A 10,295-nucleotide genomic window follows, 5' to 3' on the forward strand; every position below is an offset into this window, starting at 1 on the left:
TGTTCAGACTTTTTAGGTTTGATACTATTTGTAAGTATAGCTAAAATGAGAGGCAAATGTACCTGTAGTCCAATGATGGGCAGGCCTGCAATGCTCTGTCCTGTGTCCGTCAGTATTAGCGTCTGCGTGGTACATGGAACTATATTATATTCTAAAAGCCCGCGAACGGGAGGTGCGCATGCATGGCATGCAGGCCTGCCCATCATTGGACTAAATGATGCCATTCCATTTTTTGGTGCATGTCAATTAATGGTGTTTTCTAGGTTTTTGAGATGAATGGCCTATTATTGGGATAAGCCATTAATGTCAGTTCATGAGGATTGAACAACCACTGCCCCTTCTGATCAGTTGAAATTAGCCATTGTGCTAATGTTTGGAGTCAGTAGCAGACAGCTCCGTGCACTTTGTAGTGCCAGATCTTGTCACTTTGGGTAGCGAGAGGATCGATTCACACCGCCCATGGGGATGCACTGAATGCAGGGTGGGAGTGATAATGCAGCAGTGTTCAGTGAGAAAAGGAAACTACCCTTGTGCTCCAGGATCCTCATTTGAATAAAGAATAAAAGTGCTTTTTTTACAAATCCTTGGGGCTCTGAAACATAAGAAAGGTATAGCTTTTATTTTGCTAACAGCATCTACAGCACTATGGGAGCAGCTTAAAGTAGCTGGGGGAAGTAATAGACTCCCTTCAACGAATGTCGGTTGTCCGTCTGCATTCACTGAAATGTAGAACATCATGAGTTCATGACGGAAGTGGCAAAAATAAATAAACATAATGGAAGAAATCATCAATAGGAACAGACACAGGCAGAGGGGCCTCCTATGATACATGACTGCAATAGTCATTAATAATAGTAGTGTGAATATATTCTCACTCATAATATCCACCTGAAGTACACACACTGCACAGTTTTATATCCCAGGAATGAGCTGAGCTTCGACATCTGGACTGAGCTATTAGGAAGATCTGTTCTGGACAACAAGGGATCCATGTGCTTCGATACCAACCTGTGATTGCACTACTGAAATCCATAACATTTGTAGATAATTAGAAAGCTACTGTAGATAAATAGAAGATAGAATAGATAGGTAGAAGAATGGATGTATACATTATGTACAAGTAAGGCTGGATTCACCCTTGCATTGGAGTCTCTGCAGAATCCACAAAAAAAAAAAGTCGAAGAGATAAGTCTTGCAAGGAGGATAAAGACAGCGGAAACTGGAAACCCATTATAGTCTATGGGGTCCACACTTTTCTGTGTGTAACCATGTTTTAAGTACACAGGGTCTCCATCTTTCAGGTCCCTATGTAGACCCGAATTGCCTGTAACCCCTATGCTAGTGTGAACCTAGCGTAACTGATATATTTGCTGATATATTTATTGCAATTTCTAGTATCACCCTTAGGACATTGCTAGCTCAGGTTACAGCTGGGAGGAATTGCAGATCCCCGTGGTGCAAAACTTGTTTTATATAAGTTGTATTGTATTTGCTGTTTGTTCCACTGTGAAAATAAATTGTATACAGTTTTGTATATGTAACTGTGTGTTCCCTGTCGTCCTCAACAGCGGCACAATGTGGGGGTATTTCTGCCCCTGTGTGCTGGTAGGACAGGCGGATATTTAATTAGCCAATCAAATGCGTGGCAGGCCCTATAAGAGGGCACAAGAACCTCCCCTCTGCGTGTTTTTTTCTGTCCTGTGTGGACAGAGGACAGGTGGGAGGACTTGTGTCCTCTTTGAGAAGCTCAGCAGGATCACTCACCTCCTGAGCGGTTGTTTTCTTCTTGTCACCTTCTGTGCCCTGCGGGGAGAAGGTGCTTGTTAGCCATGTGTGGCTACCCCCCTCTATCCCCCCTGCCCCCCCTCTCCTCCGCTTCCCCTGCTCCTTGTGACTTACCTGACATTTTGGTGAGAGTCCGGGGACTCCGCATGCCGCCTCTGGTGGCCGCGCGGACTGCCGGCGGGTGGAACCACACTGTTGTGTATCCTGTTCCCCGCCGGCCGCTGTAAGTGCGCACTTCCGGTTTCGCCGGAAGTATCATAGCGCCATGGCAACGGCCTGGCGCTGGCGGCCGCTCACTCAGGGAAGATTCAGGCCTTATTAAAGGCCGGAAAAGACGGGGAGATGTGGGGGTAAGTGCCCGTGTTAAGGGCCTCTTGGTGGGGGGAATGTATATCTTTGCAGACCCCTGATTACAGGGTTAGTTGTCTGGGCAGGTTGCCTCACCTGCTTTGATTGTGGCTCCGCCCACTTCCAGCCGGCCAGAATTAAGAGGCTGGCTGGCCTGGTGTCAGAGACCTTCCTGCAGTATCTGCTGAAGGCGTGCGATTGTGGTGTTCATTGATCTTGAACTCTTTTCCAGTTTGCAAACTTTATTGGGAACCGGCTGTGATGGCCGAGTGGTTAAGGTTTTGGACTCGAAATCCAATGGGGTCTCCCCGCACAGGTTCAGATCCTGTTCACAGCGCCAGCCCGGCTAGCTCAGTCGGTAGAGCATGAGACTCTTAATCTCAAGGTCGTGGGTTCGAGTCGCACGTTGGGCGCCAAGTCACCTCGCTGTCCGGTCTACAGGACCTGGTAAGATTTACCCTTTTTTTAAAAGCTGGTATGATGTCATGGTGACAGTGTTGCATGGTCTATTATCTCTCTCTGTAGGATATGTCATCCTCTACTACCCCTCCTGGGGATGGTAGGAGGAAAACCTCTTCCAAGAGGAAACATCTTTCCTGCTTCGATTGCGACACACCGCTCCCTGATGGTAGGTAGCGGCTTGAAAGGTTGTGCCCTGTGGGGTACTACTGGTCCTATAACTTGCCTATTTTCAGGCTATGAGTGGGCCCGTTGTCGCGGGTGCAGAGGTCCTCCACCTGTGGAGCCCTCTCCCAGAGATATGATGGCATGGGTCAAGGAGATGGTGAGTTTGGGCATCGCTTGGGTAAATAGTTTTTCCCTTGCTTGTACTCTCCTTTTTGTTTTGCAGGATGATTCCCTCAAAGGGATCCATTGCACCTTGTCTCAGCTCACCAGGAGACCATGCTCTGAGCTCCGTTCCTCGTCTCTCCCCCCCCCCCTTGTAACACCTGCGGGTGGCAGAGGATGATTCCTCCGAGGACGACTCAGTTATTCCAGCAGAACTGCGTTCCATTATGAACAAACGGGCAGGCTGCTGAAGTCCATCCGGTCTACAGTGGGCCGAGATGTTGACGGGGAAGCCTCCACGTCTGCCTCTGGGGGACATATTGCCTTCCATGCGGACGCCACGCTGACCGACCTTATGGCGCAGCAGTGGAAACAGCCAGAGAAAGGACATTCGCTTTCCAGGATCTTCAAGAGTTTGTTTCCTATTAACACTACCCAGTGGGATTCCTGGGGGCCTCCCCCGAAGGTGGATTTGGCCGTAACAAAGCTGTCCCGCAGAACCCTGGTGCCCTTGGAAGATGGTTCAAATCTTCAGGACCCTCTGGATCGTAGGGCGGACTCCGTTCTGAAGAAGGTCTACTCAGCTTTCTCCGCGCAAGCCTCTGTGGCCATAGCCTCCTCTATGGTTGGTGACTTTTTGCGCAACCGCTTAGCCGCCTTGGAGCGGGATATAGACTTGGGCGTAGACAGAGATGAGATTCTGGCCTCTATGAAAAGAGTTCATAGGGCTGCAGATTATTTGGCGGAATCCTCCTGCCATCAATTAAAAATCTCCGCCAAATCTATGGCGTTGTCTACTGCGGCCCGTAGACCCCTTTGGCTAAAGCCTTGGCGGGCAGATTTTGCGTCTAAAGCAGCACTCTGTGCTCTCCCCTTTGAGCCGGGAAGGGTGTCTGGCCAAAGCTTAGACGCCATTATGGAGGGATTAGCTGAAGGTAGGGTAAGGTCCCTACCTCAAGCATCCAGGGGCAGACGTGCTCCCTCTAGAGGCAGAGGTTCTTCCTCTAATTATAGACGCCCTTCCCAACAACGGCGTTTTAGATATCGCCCTAGGGGAGCTGGTCGTGGCGCTTCCAAGGAGGACACCAAGAGGAAGCCTGAGTTTTGACGTGGGGCAGCTCCCTGTGGCCCCCCTTCCTGTGGGAGGACGTCTTTCCTCCTTTTCCAGAGCATGGTTCACCCATATCCAAGACCCATGGGTGTTGAAGATCATACAACACGGGTATCACATCGACTTTCATCTTCCACCTCCAGATCGGTTCGTTTCCACCCAAACTCTTCCACCTTCTCAGCAGGCCAGTCTAGAAGCCTTGGTTGCCGAATATGTTACCAAGGGCGCCCTGGAGAAGGTACCAGCCTCAGACCTCGGTCTGGGAGTCTACTCCCCCGTCTTTCTGGTCCCCAAGTTCACCGGGGGCTGGAGGATGATAATAGATCTGAGGTACCTCAATCGGTTTATCAGGAAGAGGTCATTTCGAATGGAAACCGTGGATTCCGTGGCTGTGTTTCTTCAGCCAGGAGAGGTGATGGTTACCCTCGATTTGAAGGACGCCTATCTACATGTCCCCATTGCTCATTTCCACAGGAAGTTCCTCAGGATTGCCGTCGCTATGGCCGGCCACAGGGAGCACTATCAATTCACAGCTCTGCCATTCGGCATCACATCCGCCCCACTGGTATTCACCAAGGTGATTTCTCCGGTCGCCGCGGCCCTCAGACTTCAGGGTGTTTTCATCGTCCCTTATCTAGACGACTGGCTACTGAAAGCTCAGTCTCCTGCTGCCCTCCTCCAGCAGCTCAACCTTGCCATCAACTTCCTACAGGAGTTAGGATTATCAATTGGGAGAAGTCCGAAATCGTTCCATCCACCTGAAGAAAATTCCTCGGATTTATAGTGGATTCAGAAGCGATGCAGATCTTCCTCTCCAGGCCAAGGAAGGAAAGAATCCAAGCCAGTGCACGATTCCTATTGCGCACTCGGCAGGTAACCATCCGGACCGCCATGAGAGTCCTGGGCCTGATGTCATCCTCGGCCAGGGCGGTGCCTTGGACTTTATGGCATTTGCGTCCCCTGCAGATGGAAGTGTTGAGAACCTGGAACAGGTCTCCACGGGGATTGCACAAGAAGATCTGCCTTTCTCCCGCTACCCGTCTTTCCCTCAGATGGTGGATACACCTGAAAGACGGAAGGTCCACGGTCCCGACAGTGTGGACCCTGTTGACAACAGATGCATCCCAGTGGGGATGGGGAGCCCATTGTCAAGACAAAACTGTACAAGGACGATGGAGATGTCCGGAGCTGGGGTCATCCAATCTCAAGGAACTCAGAGCAGTGTACCTGGCCCTAGTACACTTTGCCCCAGAATTGAAAGGCAAGTCTGTCAAAAACCGGTCAGACAATATGACGGTGGTAGTCTATATAAACAAACAAGGGGGCACCAGGTCACCAACCTTGCTGAGAGAGACGAATCTCATATTTGCCTAGGCGGAGAAGAATCTGGTCCAGTTATCCGCTGTTCACATAAAGGGCTCCCTGAACATAGTAGCGGATCAGCTGAGTCAGGGTATTACCGTATCAGGAGAATGGTCTCTCAATCCAGACGTATTTCAACAGATCGTCCAGAGATGGGGTCTCCCGGAGGTCGATCTTATGGCTACCCGACTCAACGCCAAGGTGGGGACCTTCTGCTCTCTGTACCAGGAGGACAATCCCTTGGCGGTGGATGCCCTGTCCATCCCATGGAGGTTCAGGCTGTTTTACATATTCCCTCCAATTCCAATCATACCGAAGGTATTGATAAAAATAAGACAGGACCAAGCCTCGGGAATAGCCATAATCCCGTTCTGGCCAAAAAGGGCTTGGTTTGCTCAGCTCATACAAATGAGTCAGGGCATATATTGGAGGCTTCCCCCACTCCCAGACCTGGTAACCCAAGGAGAGCTGAGATGCCAGGATCTGAGGAGACTCAACCTGACAGCCTGGAGGTTGACCAATCCCTATTGAGAAATAGAGGACTGTCACAAGCCGTCTTGAAGACCCTATCCAGCGCCAGAGCAGATTCGACTAACAGGAACTACCGTCGAATAGGTAACATCTTTAATGCCTGGTGTCTGCAGCATCAAGTGGACTCCACCGATCCCCCTACGGAGGCGATCCTGGACTTCCTTCAAGACGGACTAGACAGAGGTCTTGCTGCAGCCACACTCAAGGTACACGTAGCGGCCCTGTCTGCCTATCTGGGGAGGCGTTTGTCTCAGGATCCTTTAGTGAGCACCTTTATTAAAGGGGCAACTAGGCTGAGACCGGTGGTAAACACCCCTGTCCACCAATGGGACCTTATTCCGGTCCTGAACGCCCTATGTGGCCAGCCATTTGAACCTCTGGAAGAGGTCTCCCTCAAGTCGCTAACCGGCAAAATGGCGCTGCTATTGGCAGTCACACCTGCTAAACGCGTTAGTGAACTACAAGCTTTGTCCGCTGAGGAGCCATATACCACCTTTTTCTCTGACCATGTACAGCTTAGGTTCCTCCCTGGGTTTCGTCCCAAGGTGCCATCTGCTGTAAACAGGAACCAACTGATTTCCCTTCCAGTATTTTTTCCGTTCCCTTCTTCTGCTGAAGAAGAAAGATGGCACAAGCTGGATGTGGTTAGATGCCTGCAGATCTACTTGCAGCGCACTCGCCCCTTTAGGTGGACTGAAAACCTGTTGGTCAGCTACACGGGGAAAAACAAGGGCGCCAAAGCCGCCAAAGCTACAATATCCTATTAGAGTCGCCTATACCGCCCAAGGGCTCTCGGCTCCATCTTTCCTTCATGCCCATTCAACCAGGGCAGTGTCCACTTCACGGGCAGAAAGAAGTGCTTTGTCTGTGGACCAAATATATGCAGCTGCCTCTTGGGCATCTGAATCCACCTTCATTCGGCATTACCGCCTGAAGGACCAAGTGGCAGATTCCACTGCCTTTGCCCAGACCAGTTTAAGTTCGGTCATGGGTTTGTCCCACCCATCTTGGGGACCTGCTTGCTATATCCCCACATTGTGCCGCTGTTGAGGACGACAGGGAACGAGTGATTATGAAGATAATCTTGTTTCCCTTAGTCCTAACAGCGGCACAAGATTTCCCACCCTGGGAATCATATCTTATGTATAAAACTGTATATAAATGTAATGGAGGTACTTTTGTATTTACACGCAGAGGGGAGGTTCTTGTGCCCTCTTATAGGGCCTGCCATGCATTTGATTGGCTAATTAAATATCCGCCTGTCCTACCAGCACACAGGGGCAGAAATACCCCCACATTGTGCCGCTGTTAGGACTAAGGGAAACAAGATTATCTTCATAATCACTCGTTGTCTCTTAAATGGACTGGTCCACTGGGGATTGGAAGCTAAGAGCTGATGGTTCAGTCCAGTCAAGCGTTCTGGAAAAGACGAGGAGAGCAGGAGTCTTAACTCATCTTTCAAGATTTGAGGAAGTGTCCCAGGAAGCTCTGAGGGAGGAAAGTGTATGAGTTGGAGCTAAGCATTCTAACTGCATTCTAGTCTTATAATGAGAAGGAAGCTGCTGTCAACTGTCAGGAGAAGTTTGGAGTGTTTTATTGACATTTTATGGTGTCTTTTATGGTGTCTTATGACAGGCCTTAGAGTACAGACTCTGCTATGCCACAGGACAGCTAGGGAAATCCTGGGTAGAGATAGAGTAGAAAAACTGGTACACACATATATTTTGAGAGAGACCAAAGGAAAGAAGAATACCAACCTGACAACCTGAATGTAACCTATAGTGGTGTATTTCAATAAGGTTAGGGTACATGGTGACTTTGGCCAGAACTTCTCATCACAAAACCAACCCAACATCACTTTGCAGAGCTCTTGACCTTGCAATGTGAGTCCCTTTACTTTAACCAAGAATTTGTAGGGCTATCTTTCAAGGGCTTTGGATAACCACCCCCAACTGCAGACAAAGTGTTACAAAGTTGGAGATGTCATTCAAGTAATGGGGGAGGATCTGGGTGGCAGTTAGGGGCAATTACTTAGAGCAGAGAAACCTCAGCAGGAGAAGAAACATCCCCAAGCCCTTTTCAGATAATTTGCATAATTATGAAACCCTGATTTTTTTTCTATGAAAATGGAGTTTTAACTTTGGAAAGTGTAGAAGCAGCCCTATAAGGTACACAAGAAGAATCCTACAAAAGGAAAGTACTAAGACAAGCACAATGACATTTGCCCTGTAGTTGTTTTACTTGTATTTAGAGCGACCATATATGTACTCATTTTCTTTAGAAACCTCAGTGACCCCAGACCTTTACTGGATTCTCAAGACTGGGTAGGAGGCTGAAACTTGCCTGAGGCAAAGGAGAGGTTCTTTATTTTGACAAGAACTATGTGATTTGTGATAAGGGATTGTGTCTTGAAATTACTGAAATAACAGGAAATACCAAATATTTTTTGTATATTACCACATTCATAAAAGTCACAGGTTTAGCAGACAATCCAGACAATCTTGAAGTGGTTTGAATTTTTTCTACTATGGCTGGGTTCACACTGCAAGGAGGACTTTTCTCTCTACCGCATTCAGTATAAAATCAGCGGAAACCCAGCAGACTCTATTATAGTCTATTGAGTCCAAGGATTTCTGTTGTAATCCCTTTTTATGTGGACAGGGTTTCTGTCTTTCAGTTCTCTATGTGGACCCGAAGGACAGAAATGTGAACGCTAGTGAGAACCTAATGTACGCCTAACCAAATGTGATATTATTTATGAATACAATCAGGTATAAAATGCTGACGTCAGATGTTAAGTCTTAAAGAGGACATTTCACCTCCTGGGGCACATGCAATGTAATACACCGCTAGAAAGCCGACAGTGCTCTGTATTCAGTGCACTATCAGCTTAGCCGTTCTGTTCCCCTGGTGAAGAGCTATCGGTGCCGGTACCATAGTTCTTCACTGTCAGAAGGGTGTATCTGACAGTCAATCAGGAACGCCCTTCCTCACAGTAGCGTCTATTGCGCTGTACTGTGAGAGGGAGCTTTCCTTAAAGCCCAGCCATGACGCTGAGCGGTGAGGAATGCCACCCCAGTACTCATCTAAGGACGAGTACTATCAGGAGTAGGGGCATTCCTCACCGCTCAGCGTCATGACTGGGCAGTAAGGAACGTAAGGTAGTCTAAGGGTGCATTCACACGATGTATTTTGGCTCGTAATCTGGCACGTCTACGCCCCGGGAGCTTTTGCGGGCCGTATACGCTCCCATTGATTTCAATGGGAGCCGGGATCGTATACACGGCGCTATTTTGCGGCTGTGATTCAGAGCTGAACCATAAAAGCCCATGTCTGGCTTGGAGGACAGTTACATTCCACCTAGAGTGGTCTCAACACGGGTGTAACTGGAAATGGCTGGGGCCCTGGACTACAGTAGCTAGGGAAAACCTTGTTCCCTGACTTCTATGCATATTGTTATTGGAAAGGAACCTGACTGAGCCCCTTTCCATTAAATGGCAGCCCAGGGGAGGTATATAAAACAAAAAAAAAATACTTATATGCACCTGTCGAGGTCTGAGCATCCGCTCTGGGGCTCTTCCTGTGGTAGATGATAAATCCTAGTGGGCTAGGATATGATCACACTCTTGTGTACAGGTCAGCGTAAAAGCTGCTGGGAATGAAACTTATGGAAGGTAAGGAGGAGAGAAGAGAACATGTGTGAGCAAGAGGGGGACACGGGGGTGCAGGCTGTGTTTGATTAAAAGGGGAGAATGGGGGTGCAGGCTCTGTGTGGACAAGAGGGGTAATGGGGATGTAGGCTGTGTGTGAGTAAGAGGGGAGAATGAGGGGTTCAGGCACTGGTGGGGGGGGGGTGGATACTGTTAGCACATAATACTGTATGGGGTCCACTGTCCCAGCTATTTTCAACTGCTCCCATGGTGCTGTAGACGCTGTTAGCAGAATAAAAACAATAACTTTCTTGTGTTTCAGAGCCACATGGATGTGTAGAAAAAGCACTTTTATTCTTTATTCAAATGAGGATCTTGGAGTACAGGGGGAGTTTTCTTCTATTACTGAGCACTGCTGCATCATCACTAAACATACCATCCTGTATTCTTCTCATCCCCCCGGACGGTGTGAGTTGATCCACATGACCACTGAGGCCCTCTCACAGAACCCAGCAGTAATGTCTGAGGTGGGTCACTCCTTTGTTGCAGGCGAAAGAGTACCAAAGAAGATGCTGGACGTGAGCCAGATGAAGAAAAGATGCCGAGGAAAGATGAGGAAATGTGAGTGTGTGTTTGTTAAGTGTTTCTTATTTTAATCCCTTCCCTTGGGCCTCTACTTATTATTCTCTGGGGCCTGAGAGAGTGATGGGACAACCCCT

General features: G+C 48.7%; 1 non-coding gene across 1 annotated transcript; it reads left to right on the forward strand.

Moving 5' to 3' along the window:
* Positions 1 to 2,388: 2,388 nt before the first annotated feature.
* TRNAS-CGA (transfer RNA serine (anticodon CGA)) lies at positions 2,389 to 2,470 on the forward strand. Its single transcript has one exon. It is a non-coding gene; the product is annotated as a tRNA-Ser (tRNA).
* Positions 2,471 to 10,295: the final 7,825 nt, after the last annotated feature.

The sequence above is a fragment of the Leptodactylus fuscus genome, chromosome 5 (assembly GCF_031893055.1).
Source record: "Leptodactylus fuscus isolate aLepFus1 chromosome 5, aLepFus1.hap2, whole genome shotgun sequence".
Taxonomy (NCBI): Eukaryota; Metazoa; Chordata; class Amphibia; order Anura; family Leptodactylidae; genus Leptodactylus; species Leptodactylus fuscus.